Below are 27,471 nucleotides of genomic sequence, written 5' to 3'. Positions count from 1 at the left end.
CCCCTGCCTTCAGGAGACACAAGGAAGGAGGACAGATAGCCAAGAGAAGCCAGAAAGAACTCTGGAACAGAGCCTGGTGAGCTATGGAGGCCAAGTACAGGACCTGGTGCCCTGGCCACACACACCGCTGATTTATTCAACAGTTCCTGGGGGGCTGCTCCATGCTGGACACTGGTGGACATTGGGGAAGAACCAGGTGGATGGGGAACTTCCTCAGAGGAGCATATGGTGCAGTGACAGTCGAGATGCTGAGCACTGGCAAGCTGCATGGTTAGAGCTGGGGCCAAGCTGCTCCTCCTTCCTCCATCTCTGTTCCTCATTTCTAAAACGGGTACACGGCTACCCAACTCCTGGGCAGGTAGGAGGGTCAAATGATATGAAACGCAGAAAGTCTCCCACACGGTGGCTGGTGCAGGTGGCTTCTTCTAAACTGAAGGTTGAGGTTCAAGAATAGGTTGCAAAGAATCTAGTGAGTCATGAACAATTTCTTTTACAAAAGAAATGGAATAAAAATATTACACGCATCATACATACTAAGGGTATCATGTTTGTGAAACTTCCACTTTAGTTATAAGGCTGTGTGTATATTCTCTGGGTCGTGTGGGGAAAATGTATTATTTTTCAAAGAAGTTTGAAGGTCACTCACCTAGTGGTTCAGAGCAGGGCTTTCAGGCGACCTGGGTCTAGTTCAGATCCCAGCTCACACTGTGTGATGGGAACACCTCTCGCTCCTCCAACCCTCACCGGAGGCGGCGCACATGAACCAGGTGCTCAGAACAGCACCCAGGACCTCACAGGGCCTCAAAAAGCAGTACCTGGTCTCTGTTAGTATTGTGTATGTATCACAGGTGCTCAAGTAAGGGCTAATTGTCTCTGATTGAAACAAACAGGGAACTAGTATTTTTGTCACTGTTTTTGTCAATAACCTTTTTTTTTTTCAAGATTTTGTTTATTCATGAGACAGAGAGAGAGAGAGAGAGGCAGAGACACAGGCAGAGGGAGAAGCAGGCTCCATGCAGGGAGCCAGATGTGGGACTTGATCCCGGGTCTCCAGGATCAGGCCCTGGGCTGAAGGCGGGGCTAAGCCACTGAGCCACCCGGACTGCCCTACATTTTTAGTATACCAGGCACCAACCTCATGTCCTCACAGCAGCTCTGTGAGGTGAATTGGCTCCTTATTCCCATTTTACAGCTGAGAAAATGGAGAAGCAGAAGGTTCAGATTTAGTGTGCCTCTGGCAGGCAGACCAACCAAGCTCACCCCGGGTGCTCAACACCACAGGCACTGCCAGCCCTGGTTCCCTGCCTCTGCCTGCCCTAAGCACCCGCCCCGTGGTTCCAGTTTTGAGGCTCAGGAGCCGGCCCTCCCCGCTGGTCCTAGTGCTTGTGGTCTCACTCTGCAGGTGACCAGCCTGACCACTTTGCACAGCTGCCTCTTGCTATCACACTCCCACTGTCTCTTCTTAAAACACAAGCCCCTCAGGGTTCCCAGAGGCTGCCTTGAGCATTGGCACCTGCATCTGGGGAGCCAGTCACAGGTGAGCAGGGAGCTGGGGGGAGCCTGGCCTTTGGGGCCGGGGCTGCAGCCTGCTGGCCTCTGCTGCGGTGCCGAGCAGCCAGGAGAATGGAGCTCAGCTTCTGCCTTGGTCCCCGGAACCGAGGAGGAAGCCCCTGGAACGGAAGTCTTCCCCCGATGGAGCCCCAACTCAAGAGCTGACCCCTCCTCGCCCGGAAGTGGTGAGCCAGCACAGCAGCCCACGGGTGGGCCCAAGGTGCCAACGTCGCCGAAGCGGGATTACAGGCAGCATCCCGGCGCGGTGTCAGCCGCCGGCTCTCACCACATCGATCATCCAGTCCTTAAGACATATTAAAATGGATTTAAAAAGACATTTTGCATTTTCTCTCCTTAACACCCACATTATTGCCACACATCGGCTTTTGTTTTAATTAAAATCGGTTTTGAAATCCTCCATGAAACTTCAGTGGGATTGTTAAAGGCGGCAATTTCCTTATCGGCAGTGCGTCCCCACAACATACTGTAATAGTTATTTTGCAACAAAGCACAAGTCTTATTAATTTAGCTCAATCAAATCAGCACCACGTTAATTTATGGGGCTGTAAAAATCTGGCAGCGCTGCTCTAGATCAAGGAACTTAGGGCAGGCAAGACACCAAGTGGGATGTTTATTTTGTACAATGGTCCCTAACTGCATTTCTGTGATTTAAAAGCTTTCCGAGGCGTGCGATGATAATATTACATGCATATAGAATTGTGTGTTTGCTATGCCTCATTACTCCCCACAGAGACCCAAAATCATTTGGTATTCAACTCCTACCTAAAATATTTCCTTTTACATACAAATATTTTTTCTGCTTTAAATGGCTCCTCTATGTTAAATTTTTTTTTTTTTTTCCCAGCGCTGTGGAACAAGATCGTTTCCTACGTGGGATTCTATTTTGGTCCAGTATTGATCTTTAGTGGTGGTTATTAAGTACGTATTCGGCTCTCGCCCCTTCTTTTCCTCTGGTCAATCCCTCCAAGGCGGTTTTGGCGGGGTTAATTTTGCCTTTTTCTGCCTGTTTCTCCCCCACCTTCCAGATTCATGCTTCCGGATTTACTTTTACTAATGTCTTCTTTGGTGACTCAGAATGCTTCTCTCTCACTCATGTCTTAACAACAGAGCTTCACAATGATTACAATGATTTACCAGGAAACGCAGCTTAGCAGCCAGCAGAGGATTTGAAAGTCAGGGTGGGGCGGGGAACTGCAGCAGATGTGAGTCGGAAATCAGGAGATGGAGGCTCAGAGAGAACAAGCAACTGGCCCAAAGTCACACAGCAAGTTAGGAAGTGCACTGGACTCTGGGACTCCACCTGGATCCTCCAAGCACTAATTTTCCATCAGCTGAATAAGGACCATATAAATTGGAGGTCACTTGCGTGAAAGGCTTAGCACAGGGCTTGGCACGGAGTGGGTGCTCTGGGTTCTCCTCATTAACCCATGAGGACACCGCAGCCTCCCTACAAGGATGTGAAGCTGACCCCAACTCTGCACATGCTGTCCTTCCTCAGCAAGGCCGGGTCTGATTTTTCAAGCACCTGACTCTGAATTGCAAAGATGGACTCTGCAGGTGCCAAAAGGAACAACTGACATCTCAAACATTTACACCTGCCATGCTGCTCTCCCTGTACAGAGACACTTCCGTCTACTCCAGGAGGGCATGTGCTTGCTCTGAGGATATAGACTGGGCCCTGAAATACCACATAAGCATTAACTAATGGGCTCAAGACAACAACCTGTCTTAGAACAGGCATGCATGAAACCCCATTTAGTGCTGAGATGACAGAGACTAGCTGAGAGTTTTGAGGGCTGCCCATAGACAATCAGTGGCAGAGGGAGATTCCAACCCAAGGCCATAGCCAAGGTCAATGCCCTTTCTAGCACCCTGGTTGTGCCTGGCACCCTGGCCAGTCTGCAGGGGCCCACGGAGGCTAAGGTTTGGGGAGGAAGTTCCTGCTGGCAGCATAAGCATCTGCTAATGTGACAGCATTTGAGAGGCCCTGGAAGGCATCCCTTGCTCCCTTCCTGGCTGTAGCTATGCCTTCAAAAGGACTATCCTCTGGGGTAAGTCTTGCCTTTTCCCCACACCTGTGTATTTGTTTTCATTATAGAACCCACACTGTCCAGTTATGTTCCTTCTGTGTCCCATTAGAGAGAATGTGTTTCTAGATAGTCTAGAAACAGGAGAGCTCTCAGTGCCTGGCAAGGAGCTTTGCACTGGAGGTGGAGATTTTGATGTGTGACTCCCAGATGCCATTACATCTTTAGTGACAACGATGTGGCACTCACCACCTCCAAAGCCATTAACAACCACACCATTTTTGGGCAAAGCCCTTGTCAGAAATTCACCCTTCCTCTGAATTCAGTATTCCAGTATCTTCAGTAAAGCATTATGACTTCATCCTGAATGGCCAGGCATCCTCTCTGACCTGCCAGTGCTGGAAGGTTCCCAAACCACCTACAGATAGAGGTGTCTCAGCTATGCCGGGTAGCAACTCAATGCCATATAAGTCAGTGGAGGCGGAGAGAGTTATCTCTAGGGCGAGGAGGGCGGAGGAGCAGAGGTGAAGTTATGGGAGATGAGAAGATGGAAGGGGCATTCAGGCCTAGGCCAGATGTGGAGTGCTGGCTGTCGTGTGTGGTCCTGAGGCCTTCTAGGACCAGAAAAGTCACAGCCACGAAGTTCAGTTCTAGGCAAATGCAGACCCTTTGGCTAAGTTCCAGAAAAAAAGACCATTGAAATGGGAGGTGAGCCAAGAGTTGGCTGGATCAAGTTTCAGAAGAGGCTTTGCCACTGAGCAGGGATGTCAAGAGTAGACAGCTCCACCGTCGACTTCATTCAACAAGTACTTTGGGGAACGTGCTATGTGTCCGGCCCTCAGGTGGGCTCAGAAGGGAAGAGGAAACACAAAGCATTCCTGATGCCAACCCTGTCCTCCCAAAGCATGCCGTTGGCCACAAGGGTGCAGGCTCTGGCCCGGCTCTGGGCTCTGGGCCGGCGAGAATCAGTCCTCATTTCCTGCTGTGTTTGCCTCCTCCTTACTTTGGGAGCTGGGCTCCGTAGAGAAAATGAAAATGTTTGCAGAGGAGGCTGCTCTTTGGACCTCCTAGCTCAGCCTCTGCAAACAAATGCTAAGCCTGTGGGTACAAGGCCAGGACCCACAGTTGAACCAGTCTGAGAGGCATCAGTAGCCACAAAAAAAGAGGTGGCAAGCAACTTGGTTGCTTTCAAAATGGCTTCTCTCTTTCAAAAGGCCACAGAGGGATCACAGACTGCCTTTGTAGGAATTTGAAGAAGGCAACCTCTTAGGGCAGACCCCCCACACACCCCTACACAGGACCTCGGACTGGCACATGGATCCCAGGATGGACCTCTGTTTTTACAGCTCCCTGGGCTGGGCACACTTGTGCAATGAAAAACTTGTATAACTGTAGGTGGGGGCTTTGCTCCAGACCCCGACTGCATGATCAAAGCCACCAGGGCCTTTTCAGTTACGAATTATGAGAGGGTGCAGGCTGAGGCTCCCTCTACACATCTGGATCACCCCAGAGCTAAACCAGAACTCCCCGCAAAAGATGAGGAAAGCTGTGCTCTAACACCCTGCCCCTCCTGCCCCCATAACCAGCTCGCTCAGGGCACCAGCGTCATACCCATGACCTCCTCCATCGCCGCCTCCTTCCTTTTCACAGGAGGGACAGGTGGACGTGGCAGGGGGAGGGAGAAGCCCCCGCCCCGAAACTGCTTCTCCGCAGCCAGTGCCAGGCCTTCCTCTCTCCTCCCTGGTTCTTTGAGAAGACTTTCTAAAGAAGAGGAACCTTCCGTGGTAGCAGATGGCGGATAAGTAGGAATGGTAAATAGTTTTAATTACTGCATAATGTAAGTGAGACAATAAAGGGGAGACAGTGGAAGCAAGCTGCTGCCGCCGAGGCCCTGAAACTGTTGCAGGGCCCAATTTGTCTGGCATGTGCTGTTCGCAGTCTTGGGAGGGCTTTAAAGAGAACGCTGAAAATATTAATTGCCCGCCTCACTGGCCCATCCATCTTCACAACCGAGTAACACGCTTTTTTAATTTCAGGGGAATCGTTTTCAAATGGGAATCATGCAAATGAGTATTTTAGCTATTCATTTGTTTTACTGCGAGCGCTTTGTGAGCAAATGGCCTACAGCTTGCAATGAATTAAAAGACACGGGCACTGGAGACCGATTTTTAATACAAAGTCTTGACTCGGAGACGACCCCGACCAGCAGCACAGAAAATGTTGGCATAGCAACTTTGGGCATTTTCATGCAAATTGGCTTCTATATAGATGATACGAATGCAATGTTTTCCTTCAACTAATCATCATAAAATTAGTTTCACTATATTTAAATGCCTCCACTTAATGCATTATATCCATATGCATGAAATTGCCTTCGCTAATGCAGTACATAAAATGCCAAAGATACAATGAATAGCCAAATTGCAAGCAGTTATGTTATCTCCCATAAAAACGGCTCCCCTCCCCCCTTCTTTTTTGTGAGTGTGGGTGTTATTGAATGTGTGGGCGCCAAAGGCATCTATCACAAATTGCTATTAACACACAGACACACACACACACACACACCCCAAAGTCCTCTTCAGTTAAGTAACGTTAAGGTTGTAACCCAATCTAACGAAAGCCAGATGGAGCCGGGGCTGGGTGGGTTGTGCTCACCTGGGCTGGCCGCCCTCCCTTACACAGTCTGCAGCCAGAGGAGATGGCCGAGGGAAGAGCGTGGCTCTGCCTTGGGGTTGGCTCCAGCGGGGGTAGTTTCATGCGGCACCCCGTCACCCACTGAAAGAGAGAGGGAGAGAGATGTGTCTGAGCTAATTGGAGACCAAAAGGCCAACCGGAAATAATCAAAGGTGGAGCCAATGTGGGTGAGAACCAGCCCCCGGAAGATGAGCCCCAGCAGCCTGGAGAGATGAGAACTCTAGCAGAATATGGTCAAAGTCAATAACTGAGGAAGAGCCGGAGAGGAAGGGAGGGACACCCATGTTCTGGGTGCTGGGCTTGAAACCCTACGTCTTCCATGTCATGTCATCTTTACAACAGGGGGAAGTCAACATGATCGTCGTTGGTCTTATGGACTCTGAAATGAGTCTGAAAGAAATTGAGGAACGCATCCAAAGTCACATGAACAGTAGGTAGCAGAGGGAGGATTTAAACCCAGGACTCTCCCCACAAAGCCCCACTTTCTCTGTGCCAAGTTGCCCCCTGCAGGTGGCACCGAGTAATGGTGGGAATGGGTTCCATCACACTTTTTGCTCTAAGAGGAGCTGTCCTCTCTCCAAGCAAGCTAGCAGCTGTGAGGGTGGAAGGAGACAATGACTGGGGGGAGGGGAGGGCTTTCAACATTTAAGCTTGACTCTCTTTGAGTATCTGATGAGTCTTCAGTATGGATCCCAAGTCCCCCCAGGGTTCAAAGATTCTTTTTACGTGAACAGATTGCTGTGCTCCTCAACTTACTATCTGGGCCTCTACCTCCTCCAATCCCACCAAGGGGGTCAGGGTCTTTCTCTGCCCCAGCCTTGATGGGTTTGAAATTTAGCTTAAATATATGGATGCTATTCATGTTTGGGGTAGGCGTTATGAGAGAGAGAAGCAAGAGGTGAAACTTGAAAAATACAATCCCTTCTTTTCCACCTGGAGATGGCATTTCATCTCAGGAGGCCTCCGATTCTCACTGCTCAGGGCACTCTGTGTTGCGCTGAAGCAGCGGTGATATTTCCTCATAAGAATGCATGAGGTCACTATGGAAACAGTGTGGTGGTTTCCCAAAAAATTAAAAATAGAATGACCATATGATCTGGCACTTTTACTTCTGGGTGTATACCTAAAAGCAGGGACTCAAACAGATGTTTGCACAGCCATGTTCACGGCAGCATTACTCACAACAGACACAAGATGGAAGCAACCCAAACGTTCATGAAGGGATAAATGGAAAAGCAAAATGTGGTATGTACATACAATGGAATATTATTCAGTCTTACAAAGGGAGGAAAGTCTGACATGTGCCACAAGGGGACACACCTTGAAGAGATAAATGCTAAGTGAGATGAATTAGTCACAAAAAGACACTGTATGATTCCACTGACATGAGGTACCTAAAATTGTCAAATTCACAGAGACCGAAATTACAGTGGTGGTTGCCAGGGGATGGAAGAAGGGAGGACAGGGTGTTAGTGTTTAAGAGTGACTGTGGAGTTTGGGAAGATGAGAAGAGTTCTGTGGATGGATGGTGGTATATTTGCACACTTAAAAGTGGTTAAGGTAGTAAAACCTGTATTCTGCGTGTTTTGCCACAATAATTAAAAAAAAAAAATGAAGTAGGAAGGCATCTGCCCCCCAAGACCCCAAGCATGCCACAGCATTCAGGAGCCAAACGCTCTGGGCAGCTTGATGAAGAGGTGAGAACAGCTCCTCCTGATTGCTCAGGACAGCCCACCTCTCTCAAAGCACTTCTGTGTTCAATACAGGCCTGTTGAATTAAATGAAGTGGTAAAGTCAGGGAGACCCTTATGAGCGACAGGATTAGCTGGGGTGGAAGCCATAGCTCAGCAATCCCTCCACTCTCATTAAGTTGCTCCATTTTCGTTTCCTTCCTGTCCCTTCTCCCCTTTGTCTTCTGTCTTGTGTGGACAACCCCCTCCGGACATCCCCAACACACAAATACTGCTATTACATTTCCTTCCACTGGCCTGTTTGGTTCTTGTGTCCCCTCCACAAGTGTTTTTCTCAACACCTGAAATTGTTCCTGGCTGCCGTGACTTTACAAACTCTAAATGGAACTGGCATACTCTTTTGCAAATTGAATGATTTATGCGATGCATTGTTATCCTTATCAATGCCTGTCCTTTTAACACTGGTCCTGTGGTTCTACTAGTAGCCACCAGGTGGCACGATTGGGAAAACCCGACCACTATTGATAATGGCAAATACCACCTCCCGTGGCTGTAGCGAGATTTGCAGGGATGGTGCCTAGATGGCGATTCACCAAACTATCTGTATTAAAAAGCCAGCCCTTTCAATGACTGTAAGTATAAGGGCTCTGAAAATGCCCCACAGCTCCAGCTCCTTTTCTCTCTCATATCTTAGCTCCCAGAAGAACCAGGACTGTGTCAAGGTCTTTGGTACAACCTGCCTCTAGTGTAGGACTACACGTTTCAGCCCTCGTAATACTGGGTGGACCATTCTCTTGAGATGAAAGGTTCCATCTCATTCTGTTTCTACTAGGTTTTCCAGATTCAATTTTTACATTGTTTTCTCCTGGAAAACCTCTTGTGGCTTTGTTCCTAGCACATCTTCCCTAATGTGCCTTCCTGTGCTAGTTTCTTCCATATGCCCATGGGAGGGGGGGAGGGGGACGGGGTAAGCTAGATCTCCCTGCTGCAATGGAATCACTTCATCCTGGACCTGCAAAGTTGTTGCCTCCCTTCGTAGAACCTTCTTTTGTGACTAGCAGTATTCTCCTAGTTTATAAGCAGTTAAGAACCAAAGAAATGATGACTACTAGGAATTAGTGAAGATTCAGCAGGAAAAGGCAGATGCTCAGCTCACCTGGGCTCCCTCTGATGAGATGCTTTTAGACATGCTGCATTTTTATTTCTGCCTAGCATTTTGTAAGTCTCTGTTGTTGGACTTGTGAACAAAATGGAGAGATGGGGCAAGATGAGAGCTTAGAGATGCAGTTTCACAGCTGGTTAATCCACCCCACACAAACAATATGGGGCAATCGACTGGAAGAAGGTCACTGGTGAAATGGCATAAGGCCTATTCTTATCTCAGTTCTATTCTACATTTTACTTCCTTGAATGAGGACTCTCAAAGCAGACTTTCTTCATTTCCAGGCATTGCAGAAACACTTGAGTGATAAAATAGAGACTGGAAAAGTACTTAGTAGGCTACGCGCGCGCGCGCACACACACACACACACACACACACACACACACACAATGCAATAAAGTCAAGTTTAATAGACAAAAAAAAAAATGTAGGGTCACCTTGCTGGCTCTGTTAATTATCTGACTCTTGATTTTGGCTCAGGTCGTGATCTTAGGGTCCTACTGGGATGGAACTTCAAGGCAGGCTCTGCACTCTGAAAGGAGTCTGCTTGAGAATTCTTTCTCACCCTCTGCCTCTGCCCCTTCCCCTGCTCGTGCATGCATGCTCTCTATAAAATAAATAAATCTTTAAAAAGCAAAAGTACTTTCCCATTTGAGTTCAAACAGTCAATTGGTTGAGGATAGGATGGGGGATACTGGAGCAGGTTCCTGTTTAAAATCCTTGGGGTTTTAGTAAGCCATAAACTGACTCCTTAAGATGGGGTAATGGTTGCTAAAAAAGAACTAGCGTAAGCTGAGATGGTATTAATTCAAGTGTGTAGTAAAAAGGTGGTGCTGGTGTTAGGGTCACTAAGGATGCTGAGATGAGGGACCAAGTCGGTCAGAATGATGTAGTCATTTGTTGTGAGTATTGCTTGAGCCACAGAAGGAAACAGAAAGGTCTTTGAGGGAAGGGACCACATCCTATTGTGTACATTCCCAATATGTACTATAGCACCTGGTGGAAGAGAAGGTGCTGGTTGTGTGTGTCAAAAGAATGAATATGTGAATGACTGGAGGGTTCAGGAGTCTTTCTCTGAAGATTGGAAAGGTTTTCACAGGAGAGAGGGAACCAGGGCCCAACTGTGATAGGGGCCATGGGTGTCTTTAGTGCTCTGAACTCCCTTTCCTATAGGTGACAGTCCATTCCCAGGATTCCAATCATAAGTGATTTGCATATCCTCTAGTGGAAGGAAACATCTATTCCTGGGTCCAAATCCTTTCCCTACTACTAGTGTGAGCCTAGGCAAATTAACATCTCTGTACCTCATTCCCTAAATGCCAAACAGAAGCAAAGTATTGCCTCCTTCATAGGTTTGTTATGAGGATTACAATAAACAGCCTATGCAAGGAAACTGGCACATAATAAGGGCTCCAAAAAATTTGTGTAGAATGAATGAATTTTCCCTGAACATGTCTCATGCACCCACTAATTTCTCACTGATAACAAATATCCTTCTGGTTACTAAATTCTGTTCTCCAGGTGCAGAGCCTCCTTTCTTCCAGGAAACCTCCTGACATCACCCAACCATGATTTTCCTTGTCTCTTCTGGTTCCCCATCCTGTTTCCTGATTTCCCCAGGGAATCACCTGTAGGGACAGGCATCTGCATGGATGGGCATCTCCAGAGACAGCCATTTGGGTCTGATCAGCATCACAGAACTGGGAGCTGGACCAGGCAAGGCAGTGGGCAGTTGGGAACAGCAGCCTCACAGGAGACTCTGGAGACCCGAACTCTAGCCCTGGCTGCTAGGAAAGTGGGCATTTCCAGGCCTCAAGGAAGGTTCTCCAGACTGTCCCTCACACTCGGTGGTTCTCTGTAATATTCTGGTTCCATCGGATTCTCAGTAACTACAAGATGAAGACGGCTCCTTGGCAGGAGAGGGTATGATGAGGCCGTCATTTTTTCCTTCCAAAGAAAACTCAGGGACTTGGAGACAATGACACGCTGCCCCCTCCCATCATATTTGTCTCAGTATTTCCTTAACTGTTGAGGAGATCTGGTTCTTTAACTCGTTCAGGATGCACTGATGGCCATGTGAGAAAGATGCCCTCTGAGGCTCCTTGAACCTCTTGCTGTTTTTTTTTTCAGAAGTAGAAGAGCCCTAGTCCCCAGCCGGGGCTCTCTAACCCTTGCGGGGACCTGAGAAGAAGCTCCTTTTCCTCTCTGGGCCTCATTTTCTTCATCTATAGAATGAAAGGATGTGGGTAGAGGAGCTCTAAGGTCCCTACCAGCAACAATGGCACAATTATTTATCTTAGTGTTGCCATATCCCCCATAATTGAGGTTAAAATATCAAAACAAGATCTGGGGTTAGTAAACAATGCTTATTAAATGGAACCCTTCAACAATTATTCTTCCAATCTTAATCAAGAGACCCAAATAATCTGGCTTCTCAATTTGCAATTTCCTTGAAATCCTGCTGTTGATTAGTTCGGGTAGCCAGTTAATGGAGTCTGGCACACCAAACCCATTCATTTTGTTTTCTTAGAGGCAGGCTCCCATCTTGGAAATCAGGACCAGGAGGTAATGGCTTTTGATGTATTGTCAACAGGAGAGTCAGGAGTTCTCACACAGTGTCATCACTGCCTGGGATCCCATAAGGACAATGACAATGGAGAATGAGGATGAAGAAGGATGGGGCAGAGGGTGCCCAGCCATCATGAGGCATGTGCAGAGTGAATGTCTGGTGAGACAGACAGACAGAGCCCATAGGCAAGCCAGTTAAGATCTGGGGTGTCCAGTGGTGGCCATCGCAGGAGAGCAGAGGGGTCAGTAAGAGGAATTCACAATTAGGTACAAAGGGCCAGAACTAGAGAGGAAGTGGAAATCCTAATTCCAGGGACCAAGTTAACTTGCTGCCATAGAAAGCTGGCCAATGTCAGAGGCAAGAGCAAAGGCTCAGGACCCAGCTGGCTCAGAGTATGTCCCTTCATTCAACAATACTTATTGAGGACCTTCTATATGCCACATACTGTTCGAGACACCATGGATACAGCCATGAAAGGAGACAAAAGAGCCTTACCCGCCCTCCACCCCCATGGAACTAATTCCTATGGAGGAGGCAAATAACAAATAATCACATCACAGGTAGAGATCAACAAGAACCATTAAAAAGCAACACAGAGGAAAGGAATGGAGAATGATGGGTGATCAGGGAAGACTTCCCTGAGGAGATGATAGGGAGCAAAGACTTGAACAAAGCAGGGAGTGAGCCACGTGAATAGTCACTTTCACCAAAAGCTGCTCTTGAAACCATGGGTGACAGGGCTGCGGGGATAGCATTCAAGCTGTGAGTGCTGCAGAAAATCCAGCTAATCATGACTTGAGCAGACAGCATTAATTTAACTCACTGAATAACGGATGGGGTTGGCAGCCCAGGGCTGGAAGGGAGGGTTCAAGGGGCCTTGGGGCCCAGGCTCCTCTTCTCTTTCTGCTTCACCATCCTTAGCATGTGGCTTCTGTCCTTAAACTCTTCTGTCCTTAAACTCTTGAGGCAGCTGCTCACTTCCAGGCACAAAGTGCAAGTTCAAGACATGACGGGGGAAGAGGAACAGGCAAAAAGATCCCAGAGGACATCAGCTGATTCTGTCCCCATTAGCCCCAGCCAACGACTTCTGCTGTGTCCTAATGGCCAGACCTGGGTCACATGGCCACCTCTGCACCAGTCACTGGGAGGGAGAAGGGGGTTATACGTGGGACCCAGGCCCACCCACCAGCACATCCAACCTGGGTCACTTTCTTAGGGCCTCCCTTCGTGGAAGACAGCTCTATGATGGCTTTTACCTTGAGTCACGGGAAAAGCTCATCTCTCCTCTGTAGGGAATCAGAGCTAGCTCTGCCACAAACTTGCTGTGTGACCTTGCCAGTTGCTTCTAGTCTCTGGGTCTTGCTGGAGCAATCACCAGACTGCTCTCTGCAATAATGGTCTAAAGCTCCAAGTGCCATTCTCATCTCTGTCACCATAAATTCTATCCTATAGAGCCCCTAAAAACCCAGCAGAGTCCTACAGGGCACACAGAATGATCATTTTACCAAAGGAGACACAAGTTCTAAGAGCAAATCCAGCTGGCAGGGCCAGGACAACCGTTAGGTGAGTGAGACACTTGCCTACATAGGCATACAAGGAGGTGCCAAAAATTGAAGTCACCAAGATATGTAACACTTTAAAGCAACACTTTAAAAATCCAATTTAATACAAAAAAAATCCATGTTGAACAAAATATAAAATTTTTAAATAAAGACAAGATCAATATTACTGATTTTTCCTTTTGCTTCAGACTCTGGCTTGGCTCAGCATGGCATGGCCTCATTTACTGAACCTGTTTTATTAAAAATGCTGAAATTTTGTTTATCATCAACTTTCTTGCATTAATTTTGGTTTTCAGAGATCCAGTCTGTTCAACTATTATTTGATGTCTTAGCATTTTGCCACCCCTTAAATTTTGCACCCAACACAAATCCCTCACCTGCCTCTCACCCTGCTCTGCCAGCCTTAGGGAGCCTGAAAGGAGCCTGTTGCTGGACAGAGGCCAGTCTGCCCAGCCAGGCGTTTACCCTGTCTGGGGACTTGAGGGTCACACAGTGGACATGTGCAATTTTTAGCGGTTTGCCATGAGGGTGTTTGGATTAAAGGCTCTGGTATTTCTTTAATAAGAAAAGCAGGCTGTAGCCATTAAAAATTTAGTCCTACAAATAGCTCCTAGGAGCTCCTCTCTGAGGTGCTGTATTTATTTAATCATAGTAAATTTGGGCCAAATCCTCTCCTGGGGCTTCCAGCACCTGCCTCTATATCCCTGGGGAATGTGTCAGTAGGACCACGCTATTTGCACAAAATCCCTCTGCCTGTGGCTCCCCTGGCCCGCTGGCTCACAGGGAGATAAAACACCTTAGCCTCATTACTCAGATGGCTAATTGCAAACTGATTTAATTAAAGTATACAGATATTTCCCCAAGTTAGTTACATTTCATATCACTCCATTAGGAGTAATTGGCTGGGATGAGAAGCTGTAGAAAGGGAGGCTGGCCAGGTGGGTGGGGAGCAGGGAGCCCCCTGGTCTGTGGAAGGCTTGCTGCCTCTGGGGGTGGTTCCAAGGCGTTCCTGGAGGCACAGGACCACTGAGCAGCCTACGGGGGACGTCCCTGGGTCACCTTAACCACAGGCACCAGATTGCTCACAGCCTGGGTCAGGAACCTGGGTTTCACGCCCATTCCATACTTAAATGAGTTCACACCTGGCCTCAGCTTCTCCCCCTGTAAAATGGGAGTAATAGTGATGCCTACCTGAAATGGTTGGTACCTGATTAAATGGAACAAGCTTGGAAAGCCTTTAGCGTAGTACCTTCACACAGTTAAGGCTTAATAAATAATATCATTATTACTTGGGGCCAGGTGTGTGGTTACGGAGTGAAGCAGTATGGACAAGAGAAGAAGCATCTCCCTCAGAGTCAGAAACCTTGGGGTCTGGTCTCAGGTACGCCCCTAATTTCCTGTGCAATCATGAGCAAGTTGCTTCTTTCCCTGGGTCTCAGTTTACTCTTCTGGCCAATTAAGGAAAGGAGGCAGAGACTGATGTTCACGTACGCTATGTCCATTCTGCCCTTCTTCCTTACTGGCACAGCCCTGATTGGGGCAGCAATGACTGGCTACAACATCCATGTTTCCCAACCTCCCTTATAGACAGGGCTGGTCTGTGAATTCCCATCAATGAAGTGAAAGACAAAATTGTTCCCTTCTTGGGTGGGGTTCCGAGGAATTCACCTTTAAAAGGGGCCAACTCAGCTGCCCAGCTCCCCTTCCACCCCCCTCCTCCCTTCTTTCTCCCACCTAGAATATGATCCTGATGGTTGGAGCTCCAGCAGCTATCTTGTGACCAAGAGGTAGCCTTGAGGGTGGAAGCCACTTGGCCAAGAAGAAGATAGAAGATGCCAGAGATTCTAATAACATCTGACAGATGTTGCCCCAGTCATGACCACCCTGGATTTCATAGTACCTAAGAGAAAAAAAGGATCTGATGTTTTGAGCTTTGTTTTGTTTTTGTCTTTGTTAAGCCTTAGCTTTTTTGGGTCTTGATGACTTGCTGCTAAATGCTATCCCTAACTGATACAGGGTTTCCTGCTCTATCCAAATATTACAGCTTGATCTCTGAGCTAATCAGAACTGTCTGCCTGTCCTCTTTATGCACCAGGAGGGATCTATCAGCCCCACCCCAACTCCAAACCCAATCTGCTCACCCACTTTAGGATCCTCATTACAGAGCCAAGATTCCCATATTCCTAGCCTATAAATCTCAGACTTTGAAGAGATAACAAGTAGCCTCTCCTCACAGAGAGATTAGGTTCCCAATCTACATATTTTCAAGCACCTCTACAGCCAGTCCATTTGCTCACTGCCATAGCAGGAGTGGATAGCCTGGGGACAGCTGACAGCTCTGGTGTACTGGAAACTGCAAGGATTCACTGCTGAAATAACTGGTTTTAACCCCTTTTCTGTCCCTTACTGACTGTGTGACTACTGAGACTGAATGTGTTCCCCCCTCACCCCCGCTCCAAATTCATATTTTGAAACCTAATGCCCCATGTATGGAGATTAGGAGGTGGAGACTTTGGAAGGTTATTAGGTCATGAGGGTCCTCACAAATAGGATCAGTGCCCTCACAGCTCCCTTGCGGCCTCTGCCTTATGAGGTTATAGTGAGAAGACAGCCACCTATGAAGAAGCAGTTCTCACTAGACACTGAATCTATCAGGGCCTTGAGCTTGGACTTTTCAGCCTCCAAACTGAAAAGAAATGAATTTCTGGGGTACCTGGGTGGCTCAGTGGTTGAGCAACTGCCTTTGCCTCAGGTTGTGATCCTGGGGTCCTGGGATCGAGTCTCATATCAGGAGAGAGCCTGCTTCTCCCTCTGCCTATGTCTCTGCCTCTCTCTGTGTGTCTCTCATTAATAAATAAATAAAATCTTTTTTTAAAAAAAGAAATGAATTTCTGTTGTTTCTAAGCTATACAGCTGAGAGAGTTCTGTTAGAGCAGTACAGCAGCCCAAATGGAATAATAAGACAGTGACCTTTGGAAAGTCTCTAAGTCTTTCTGGACCTTGCCTTTCTCCTCTATAAGGTGGGCATAATAGTAGTGTGCCATTCCATTGGGGATGGGATGAAGAAATAAAACGTGTGAGAGAGGCACAGTACACTCATTAGGACTTATTACGGTCAGAGACCATTTTTTGAACCAACCCACAAGTCTTTCCTGAGCCAACCCTGTAGGCATGGTGAGAGGAATCCCCAAAAAGTACAAGCCACTGTCTTCCATTTTACAGAAGAGAAATACAGAAGTTCAGAGAGGTTAAGTAACTTGTGTAAAGCCACACAGGTAAGAGTAGAGGTGCTAGGATTTAAGTCCAGCTGTCTGAGTCCAAAAACTTCCAGTCTCCCTACACAGAGATGAAGAGCTGTGGCCAAATCCAGCCACACCTGATTTTAAAAATAAAGTCTTCTTGGACCACAGACACACTCATTTGTGTACGTCTTGTCTCTGGCTGGTTTTACACTAAAGGGGCAGAGTTAAATAGTTGCAGTAGAGATTGTATGACTCACAAAACTCAGAATATTTCCTACCTGGGCCTTTTCGGAGTTCTCTGAATGCTAATCTATAGTGTCCTATTTGCCCATCGTCTGGCCAGTAGTGAACACCTCTTCTGTGCCTGATACTGCAGGCACTGGTGATGGAGACATGAGTCCCGTTACTTCCCAGGTTACCAGTGAGGCTGGCCCCATTTCGCAGGTGAGACCTTCCCCAGGTCCCCAACAGATTTGTGGCAGAAATGGACCAAAATCCTATCTGGTACCTCATTCTGTCCCAGGCCCCATCAGGACACAACCAGGAAAAAGGGATGAAGAATGTAGAGGGAATCCGTCTCCCTCTCCTGGTGTCTCTTTCCATCCCCTCTACCAATTCCCACTTGTCAGAAAGTCAGGGCAAGTTGCACCCCCTTTCCGGCCCCTCCTCCATCCACAGAAGTCACCTCCACTGGACAAGCAGGCTCTGTGCTGGCCCTGTGCTCTGCAAGGACACCTAATCCACCAGCCCCTGCCCTCCCTCTGCCTCCCAACCTACTGCCCCTTCCAGATAGGGTCAGAGTTCCAGGCTGTCCACCTAGCTCACCACACAAACCCCCAGAGCCCCTCCTGGCCCCTCTGCCCCCACCCACCTCACTTACTTAAGGCTGAATTCTATATCTGGAAGTTCATTAATTTTTTTTGTGGGTGCCAAAATGCGGATCATTTGTGCTTATCCTCAACTAAATAAGTCAGGTCATAAGAGGTAATGCCATGGGTAGTGGAATGTAAACAAACACATTCTACCTCAATAAACATGCTAATTTCCAGCTATAATATTCACAAGTAAAAGATCCATCACGCCGACCCTATTTGGCAAAGGCAGCGGGCCTCATCCGTCAACGGGGGAGGCTCCCGCCAGTTCTCTGCGGGAGGGAAATAGTACAACTTAACTTGCTTGATGACGCCCTCGGGGGGAAACATGAGCCTCATAAATGAGTCTGGAAATGTGATAAAAGGATAATCTTGCATAAATGAGCCTATATCATCATTACCTGCGCCGACCAAGGCCGGGCACAGGCTTTGAGTGATGGAGTCACATTTCATATAAATTAAGGCCAAGGAGTGGGTGCACCGGGCCAGCGGGGGCTCTCTGTTCTTGCCGTATCCCATTGTCCACCCTCGCCCGAGGCTGCCGCACGGGATGCATGGAGGGCCAAGCGTGTTGTGGGAGTGGTAGTTTCAGTGCTGGCTGGGGCTGGGGTGTTGGGGTGTTGGGGCGGGAAGAGCAAGGACTACCCAGGCCCCACCTGAACATGAGTATATCCTTTGGCAAGTGGTGATGTCACAGTGGGTCTGGGGCCTTCCTCCCACCTCACAGAAAACATTAAGGAATCTATTATTTTATTCGCTCAATTTAGTGGACAGCTATTAAAGGCCAAGGCACTGAGACAGGCACTTGGAAAATCAAAAAAAAAAAAAAAAAAAAAGATGAAGCCCTTGCTTGTAAGGATTGGCCGTGGGCTTAGTGAGGTAAAGCAAGTCCTTGGTCAAGCATGGAGGGTGCTCAGAGGATGGAAGGACCCCAGGGCCAGGGTGAGGCAGGGAAGGTCAGGCCCACTGTGCTTAAGGGATGGTGGGACACTCTCAGTGAGTGGCAAAGAGCCAGGGCCGTCCCCTCCTTGCTGCCCCTCCCCAGGGCCCTCAGGGACACTGGCCCTGTTCCGCCCGCTGTAGGCGCGCAGCCTCTGCTGAGCTCCTCTGTTCAGCCTCTGAGGCCTTTTAGCAAAAGACAGGAAGATGGGGGACTAATGTGCAGAACACATGTGCTATCTTGGAAAAGGTCTGGTAAAGATCTTGATGCCCCTTCCTGATCCTCCCTTGCCCTCTCCCCCTGGGATGTTGTAGGTGCCCCACCCAGGTCCCCTACACACGCACCTGAGGCTCCCACCCCCTGCTGCTGGGGGTGTTGGCAGCCACCGCTCACAGCCACCCTCTTCCACAGAGAATCGTCTTTGGCCAAGGAGGAGCCACCTCACCTGGGAGGCTATTCCTGAGGCTCCAGGGTACAGAGGCTGGTCCCCTTGATGGACACCCTTGTCAGAGCTCATGCTCTGAGGTTTCGTTCCCACTCTGACGGATCAGGCTGAGGCTGGGCTCCAGCAGAGATTCCATCCTTGCTGCCCCATCCTGCTTCCCTCACGCCCTTCTCCCAAGAACGTGCTCCTAGTCCCTGATGAACTACTTACATCCAAATCTCTTTCTCAGCCTCTGCTTTTAGGGAGCCCAAGCTAGGAGCTCCATCTTCCCTCAGAGGCAGACCTGAAAGCAGCCCACCACAAGGCAGTGAAGGAGGGGCAGTGCTCCGGTTAGGACTAATGTGCTGGGGGGCTCAGAGAGAGAGAAGCTAACTATGCCTCAGGAGGTCAGGGAGGGTACCTCAGAGAAGGGGTGCCCACCTTCCTTGGCTTGGTCCTGCGTTCTCCAGGTGGGTGAGGTGGGAAGGGGGTTCTAGGCAGAGGGAACAGCGTGCCCTTTCATTTCCAAAGCACTTTCAGGTATCACTTCACAGCAAATAGGGGCAAGCCTGTGACATGGGAAGGCCTGTTTAGAAGCCCCTAGAACCACCATCGGTGGGGGGGAGCGGTGGCCAGGCCCCGTAAATGCTTATTGCAGGAATGGGTGCATATGTATAAGCGAGTGAGTAAAATCATTCTGAGTATTCCTCCGGTGGACAGTGTTCCCTCCATCCTGTCATTCTCGCTGTGGTGACTGTGCCCTCACGAGACCAGAAAATCCTTTACAACAGGGGCTGGGGCTGCGCATCAAGAGTGTCTCCATGAGACCTAGCTCCTAGCTCTGCTTTTTGCAGAGTTGATGCTCAGCAAATATATATCCCATGTCTTTGAAGTGTTGACCTGAGAGGAGAAGGGGATCATAAAGAGCAGAGGGTATTTAGATGTATAAAGACATTCATTCATTCATTTACTAAACAACTTTGTGATGAGATAGTAAAATTAGTGAATCAGAAATAGGGAAGGGGGCGGCGCCTGGGTGGCTCAGTTAAGTGGTTAAGTGTCTACCTTTGGCTCAGGTCATGATCCCAGGATCCCGGGATTGAGCCTCACATCAGGTTCCCTGCTCAGTGGGGAGGCCTGTTTCTTCTCCCTCTGCCTCTCCCCCATGATGGTGCTCTCTCTCTTACTCTTGCTCTCTCTCAAATAAATCAATAAAATGTTTAAAAAAAAAAAAGACATAGGTTTAGAGGGGAAATTATTGTATACCTAGAGTATGCAGAAATTGTACCAGGTACTTTCACATACTGCACTCAAATTTCCCGATAACCTGGAATTATTACTGCCATTTTACAGATGATGAAACCAAGTGGGAGCAGATGTGCAACGGACATTTAGCTCTACCTAGGTCCAGAGCCTGTGGTCTTTCCCTCCTCTCTCCCTCCCTTCATCCTCATGGATGAAAATCAAAAGTTACAGAGGTCTGCAATGGGTTAACCAGATCTTTTCTGGAGGCGGAAGATCTAGAAGACCTCTGGGTGTCTCTTTCAGCAGAGAATCATTCGATTCAGGCCACCTGGGTCCACGCAGACCTGATGGGCAGCAGATCTCCCCCCCACCCCCCCGCCACACCTCCCAGGCCAAGGCCAGCTCTCCTGAGGTGCATCCAAACACCTGTAACAGAGAGAAAGTCATGCTTCCAGGGTTTGTAGGATTCAGAACCGGCTTTAGGGTTAATTTTTCTCTGAAGGAAAAAAGAAAGGTATAAACACTGTTGGAAAACTGAGCTGACAAGCTCAGGGGAAACCCGAACCACAGAAGTCTTAGTCAAAAGCGCTGGCTGAGAAATTGCTGGCCCCTGCCAAGCCCAGGGAAGGGAAGCTTGCACATTCCCGGGCTGCGTGTTTCAAATACTTTCCGCGGTTTCGCCAGTGGAGGGCCAGGAGAGAGGAATCTGTCATTACCAACTTGGGTCTGCAGAACAGCTTGGCTGGCAGGGAGCAGTGAAATCGCAGGAGGCAGGAGGCGGAAAACCTGACTCATGAGCTTCAGGGACAGGGGAATGTGCAAGAGGGAGGGGGCTGGAGGCAACGGACCGCAGACCCGAAGGGCAGGCGCGGATCCTTTGACTCATAATGCATTCTTGCGGGCTAACCACCGTGACTGCCCCTTCCCTGTGGGGTGAGAGCCTCATGCACCCTCCCAAATGTTCGATCAGCGCAAACATTTGTTGAGCACCTACTAGGTGCCAGGCCTCATGCTGAATATCCAACAGGACAACCCGTGGAAGTTAGCAGAGAGGGCACAATAGGCCTGCTTTTCAAACGAGGACTCTGAGAGCCAAACGAGGAAACTGAGGGGAACTGCCCCACGTCCCAGAGCAGATGGCCAAAACATCAGTTCATCCTTTGTGTGCTGAGGGCCTACTAAGCGCGGGGCACTGGGTCAAGGGTGGGCACAAAGATGGAGGTGATGAGGCCTTTGCAGTGAAGGGCTCAAAGTCTTATACACTTGAACCATTTGGTGTTTTTTAAAGATACATTTATATCTGCTACCAAAGTTTTCTTACAAAACCACGTGTGGGAGGAGGGGCAAGGATGATTTGGAGACCTGACAACAGGGAGGTGACCGGGGCGGGGGTGGGGTGGGGAACATGATGGCAGAAAGAGCCCCGGATGACAAGCCATGGGGCTTGGCTTCTCGGTTCAGCCTGTTGCTAACATGCTATGTGACCCAGGAAAGTCACTTCAGTCGCTGTGGCTCTTGATTTCTGAAGAGGACACTATCTCTGCCTGACCTCCCTTTTGGAAGTACTGTATGTTCCACACCATTGCCTGAATTCATGCCAATTGGCTTCTTATTGCAAGCCTCCATCACTCTGCCTGAAGAGCTTCTCTGGTGGCAGGAGGATGCTATACCCAACATGGGGCCGGCCAGAAACAGGGGACCCCATGCCCCCAGGAACAGCCCTCAACAAAAGAGTGATGGGAGTTGGGGGATGAAGACTGGCCTTCCTGTCCCCTCGAACAGGACAACTCTGAAGGCATGTGTTCACAGCCTCTCGGGGCTCCGTGGTGGCACGGAACCCCAGCCGCCCCCCACAGGGGTACTGTGCTCATCAAGCACCCTGTGTTCTGGCCATTCCTTCCACCTCTCACATCCCTCCTGGTGCTTCCTGAAACCACCTCCTAAATAAACGACTTGCACTCAAATCCTGTTTCAAGCTCCACTCCTGGGAGGAGCCAAATGAAAATACTTTCCTGGATGGTAAAGGAGGAATCCAGCCTAGAAGGGTTTTAGCCCCCATCTGCAACAACCCCATTATGGTGTAAAGGAGTAACTGAAGCCCCCAAGGAGAAGCTAAGTCCCATTGGTTGTAACATTCCCCATCTCTTCCCTAGATCTCTTCCCTAGAAAGCAGCCTCCTGAGCCTCACGGGCCCCGCCTCCCATCAAGAACAAGGCCTAGAAGTAAGGTCCAGGGTCTGGGAGAGCACAGAGGTCGGGGCACCAATGCAGGGGTTCTCTCAGGCAATAAATGCCCTGTTGGCCCCCCACCTCACTCCCACCAGCCAACTCCTCCTCTTCAAAGCAGATCAGCCTTCTCCACTTCTACAGAGGCTTCTTGAACATCTGCCCTGTTCTGGCCTCCCGGAGTTCCCTGCTGCTCCTGCCCTTCTATGGGGTCTGGGGCACCCTCCAGCACCACACCCAGTACATGGCCTATGGGGAACCACTATTGATGATGAGTCTGTATCATGTCTTCCCAAAGGTCTCTGAGGGCAGGACTTGGGCTCATTTTCTTTTTATCCTCAGATGCTGGCTCTTACAGCTCTAAAATGCTTGCTGAGTGAGTAAGAATAGGAAAACCCCTCAAAACTTGTTGAGACCCCAGAATCATTGTCATTTCCCCACCTACAGGGAGCCTGATGGAGATACCAAAGACTGGAGATTTGAGACCACAGACTGGAGCCATAGAGGTCAAATATGCCCCCATTGCACAGATCCAGAGGCTTCCATTCACATCTAGAGGTACACAATGAAGTGGCCTTGTGACAGGTCCCTTCTTGGCACAGTTCTGTAGAAGTCGTGGTTTTAAATGTTTTTCTAGCTGTGGAATTCAAACAAAATCTTCTCTAGAAGTCCAGCATGTAAATAATTGCCCTGACTGAAATGGGGGGTGGGTGTGGGTGGAGTCCTCTCAACAACCCCTTATCCTTAAGGGAAACCACTCTGAGAGTGCCCTGGGGTTCCACAGGGCTGTTTAGAAGCCACTGGCCATGTGGGAAGAGCTGGGTTGTGTCTAAAGACCCAGGTTCTAGTTCCACTCCAGGCTGTGTGACCCTGGGCCAGTCACTTCACCTCTCTGGGCATCAATTTTTTTCATCCCTGTGATGGAAAAGATAATGTCTCCCTCACAGGGTTGCTGAGAGGCTCAAAGCTGATAACCAGGGTAGCTTTGCACCATATTATGGCCACGCACAAAATCTGTTGTCAGGCAGCCCAGAAGGACACGAGAAATCTTATGTTATTTTGAAACAGGAGCTCTTGGAGGCACTCAGCCCTGGTCTGCAGAACAGACACATGGCTTTGAGACTCAAGGTTGCCTTTTTTCTTGGGGCTTCAGGCCCCCATGTGCTCACGGGGCGCCTCTTTGCCCCAGACCTCATTACCCAGCCAGCTGGGGCCCTCGCACAGGCATTGTTTCTCGTCCCTGGGTGTAGAGCTGGAACACGTGAGCACGGAAAATTCATCCCCTCGCTGCTCTACCAGCCAAACCCCGGTCCCAGCCCGGGATGCGGACCCCTAAAGGGAAATGGAGGCAGAGTGTTCTGGCTCCAGGAATCAGCTAATGGAACCTTGTTAATTACTATGTAAATTACTTTAATAGCCTGGATCCCCCCCAGACTATTGTTTAGGGGCTGGAGACTCTAGACTGGGAGATGGGGTCTCAGGTGAGGGGAAGGAGCAGCCTATCCTTGGCCCCAAGAGCTCCCATGTATGGTGTCCCATGGGGCAGGAGTAGAGGCACAGATGGGGAACCAGAGGTGAGAATGACCTCATGTCGACCATGGTCCATGAGGATCATGAGAATGACACTGACCTGCAGGAATCAAGTCCATCCTTGAAGGTTGACCCTAAAAAGGCCCCCAGATGATCTCTGATCCACCCTCATGCCCTCTCTGCATCCCAGGAGAATGGAAGCCCAGAGCAGGTGAGTGACTTGTCCAAAGTCAAACCACAAGGTGATGGCCAGGCAGGGGCTAGAATGCCAGTCTCCCATCTCCAGCCCAGGGATTCTCACACTGGCACCTGTGGATGAGCAGGACTTGGGTGTCTTGCCTGAAACATCAGATAGTGAGATTTTCCCAATTTACAGAAGAAAAAAAATAAAGTTAAGGGAAGCATTGTCTTGATTTCAAGTACTACACGTAGCTTTTTAAAAAAGATACATTATCCTACAGATATGATACGTAGCTATATTTTCTTCCATAAATGTGCTTTTGTACCACACAACCAAGTATGTCAAAACATCACAGTGTTCTATGAAGGACACCATGACTTTAAGATTCTCTGACCTGAAGAGAATACTCATTCCTGAAGCACTTCTTTTCATCTCAGTTTTCCAGATAAGGGAAGAGACACTGAGCAATGCTAATAATGACTTATGCTAGATCAGTGCTCTTTCCACTGTGCCATTTGTTAAGAGTATGTATAAACCGAGAGTGAGTAAGTACCCAGAGGGTTAGGAAGGGGGACGGGGTAGAATGAGGACGGTACTACAGCGGGGCTATTGCCAGGAGGAAGAGCTGTATGGGACAGGCTCCCTGACCTCTCTCCTGGCTGCCTGCGGGCACACTGCTCCCTCCTGCAGCATGGGCTGAGTTTCAGACAGTAGGTCTGCTGGCAGGACGGAGGCTGTGCTGGAGTGGTTTTATCATAACACAGTGGCTCTGTGGCCACTTGCTACCTGTGTGACCTTTGGGCATGTGGCATCATCTGAGTTTTGATTTCTTCATCTGAAAGATGAGAAACAGAACACTTGCCTCACAGGCTGGTTGAAAGCATGAAATGAGATGGTAGGTACTATGCACCTGATATGACGCCTGACACTCGCCTTCTCCCTCTTTGTCCCCATTTCTCTCTCCAAGATGTCGATATAAATATTTTTGAATCAGGGTCAGGCACAGGGACCTGGGGCATCACCCAGCACCTTCCTTGCACCTCCACTGCACTGCACCCACCTACAGGCCATCAGTGGCTAGCAAGGCTAAAAGCCCAAAGCCTCTCCGCCTCTCCCTCACACATCCTACAGGCCCAACTCTGCCCTAGGCTTGGCACTGACTGTCGGCTCCCCACTGCCAATCCCCAATCCTCCCATCAGCACTCCCAACTCAAGAAGCCTTTGGGGTGTCTCCAGAACCTGCTTTCCTTGGTTCTCAATGGTGCTTCCTCCTCCCCTACTCTCTACGGATATACACCACCACCTTGGCCTGGGGTTCCAGCTTTCAGTATTTCCTGGAGGCTGCTAGAAGGAAAATATAGGGCCATCTGAGACTTGGTCTCTGCCTGCGGGGAGGGGGAATAATATTATCCCCTCTCAACCATGTGAGGGGAAGTGCATGGAGGCTATGAAGCTCTTCCAGCAGCAGAGGTTGTTACCGTTTGTGATAGGTATAGAGGTACAAATATAATGTCGGTGTAAAAATATGCCAGACTATCTTGTCTAATGGTCTCCTGCTGGGGCTACTGTCTCCTCCTCCCTTCCTCACTTCCTCAGAGGTCATGTCTTTGGAGAAACCCTTTTCTCTCCACTTCTCAGAGGGAACTGTCATGGCGTGTTCACCTGCCTGTCCCTGCACCTGGCTGAGCTCTAAGAAGGGAGGGGCCACATCTCACTTACCTGGCTCTGAACTTTACTTTTGGCCACAAGTAAGAGAATCCAGCCAAAGCTATTTAATCAAGAAGGGGAATCTGCTAGAAGGCCATGAATGTGCTTCAGGAGGAGCTCAAGGAAATGCAGCTGGAAGCCCTCAGGAAGGGATTAAGATCAGAAACAGGTCACCACACTCTCCCTTCCTCTCTTACCCCCTTTTCTTCCTCCTCCACATTAGGATTTTTAAGATTTATTTGAGAGAAAGAGAGAGAGAAAATATAGGGGGAGGGGCAAAGGGCAAGAGAGAATCTCAAGCAGACTCCCTGCTGAGCCCACCCTCCATCTCAAGATCCTGAGATCATGTCTTGAACAGAAATCAAGAGTCCTATGCTTAACCAAGTGAGCCACCCAGGCGCCCCTCCATTTGGATTTTCTAACTTTCTGCTCGGTGCCTAAAATATTGACTGTACCATTGCCAAAGTGAGAAGCGGTCCACTGTGCACAATTTTAAAGTAACCGGTCAAAAGCTGCCTGGATAAACCTAAGGCCCTCACCTTAAGCCTTACCCAACACAGAGGTTATGAAAGGGTGGGAGTCAGAAGTTAAGGTGTTTGAGAAGGAGGATGGCTTGGGAGCTGGTCTGTATGGTGCGTGTTCTTACCACCTACGCCAAGAAATGATAATGGCCTCTAACCTTAAACATCAACCTGCCAGTTAGTTTCCCAGAAAACAGAGGGGTTTATTCAGGGATAATAGGACTGCCATGCGAACAAGCTCACTGCAGCAAAAACATAGGATTGCTGTGGGACAAAGGGGAAACACACTTTTATAAGGAAGGGGCGGGGCTGGAAGGCTGTTGTTAACCAAGCGCCCATTGGAATAGACTGGTAGTTGGAAGCGTACTGGCTTATTGGCTGAGCTGAGACAGTCTCTCGTTGGCCGCACTATGGGGCGGGGAGGAAAGCCTTTCTTCCTCCTGCTGCAGGAGTAAAGCAGCATCCACCTGTCTTCTTGTGGGATTTTCAGTGGCAATGACTGGTAGGGCTTGAGAGCTCTCCCCTCCCAACCTCCTGACTCCATTGGAGTGAGCTTCCCTTTGTGGATTTTCACAAAGCTGACACTGATGGAGCGCTGCTGGTGCGCCAGCCCCCATGCTAAGCACTCTAGGGGGGCGATCGCATTAGACCCTCCCAACAGACATCTGAGGGGGGCATCTCTTAGAACCCTCCCCCCATTTCACAGATGAGAACACTGAGGCACAGGAAGGTTAAGTAACTTGCCGAGTACATTTCAGAGCATGGATTCAAGCCGTGCGTTCTACTGCATCACGTGTCAGCCTGTGGCAGCGGCACATGTCACTGTGACCGTGATGACGCGGGTGTGCATGTGCACCTGTGTCCCCAAGGGGGCTACATACACGTGCATGTGTGACTGCCCGCGTGGGAAACCACTTCTGGGTCTGGCTCTTTTGTCTCCTGTGCAGAGCTGGTGAAACTTTACCCAGCCGCTGCTCTTTGGTGACCATTTTTCTTAATGAAAAATTTAGTGAGCGGAGGAATGGTTGCTGTGCACTGGGGAGCCCTGCACGCTTGGCAGCTTCCGCAGATGAAGCTCACCGCGCTCCCTGTTCCCATGTCAGGGGGCTCTTGGGGAAAACCACAGCCATGACCCAGGACAGGGGGCAGCTAACTTCCCTTGGCCACCAGTCAGGCAGGCTCCTCCACCCCCAGCCTTATGTCTAAGCGCCTCCTCCAAACTAATGCCAGAGCGGCCTTCTAAATGCCCACTCCATCCTGATCACAGCCCTGCTCCACAAAACTCCATGGCTCCCCTTCGACCCTAA

The 27,471-nt window shown here is 49.2% G+C and overlaps 1 long non-coding RNA gene across 4 annotated transcripts in view; it reads right to left on the bottom strand.

Annotated features, from left to right (window-relative positions):
* Positions 1-989: 989 nt before the first annotated feature.
* Positions 990-27,471, bottom strand: part of LOC111093346 — a 46,088-nt gene continuing 19,606 nt past the window's right edge. For 3 of the 4 annotated variants that reach the window (XR_005381797.1, XR_005381799.1, XR_005381800.1), the window contains one exon: positions 5,434-6,374. This is a non-coding gene — a long non-coding RNA (uncharacterized LOC111093346). Of the gene's footprint in view, positions 1,856-5,433; positions 6,375-27,471 lie in introns of those variants that run through there. The other variant, XR_005381798.1, reaches the window with a different exon arrangement.

Source organism: Canis lupus, chromosome 30, assembly GCF_011100685.1.
Source record: "Canis lupus familiaris isolate Mischka breed German Shepherd chromosome 30, alternate assembly UU_Cfam_GSD_1.0, whole genome shotgun sequence".
Lineage (NCBI taxonomy): Eukaryota > Metazoa > Chordata > Mammalia > Carnivora > Canidae > Canis > Canis lupus.
The sequence above is the reverse complement of the archived record's forward strand: the minus strand, read 5'-3'. Positions and strand labels throughout refer to the sequence as shown.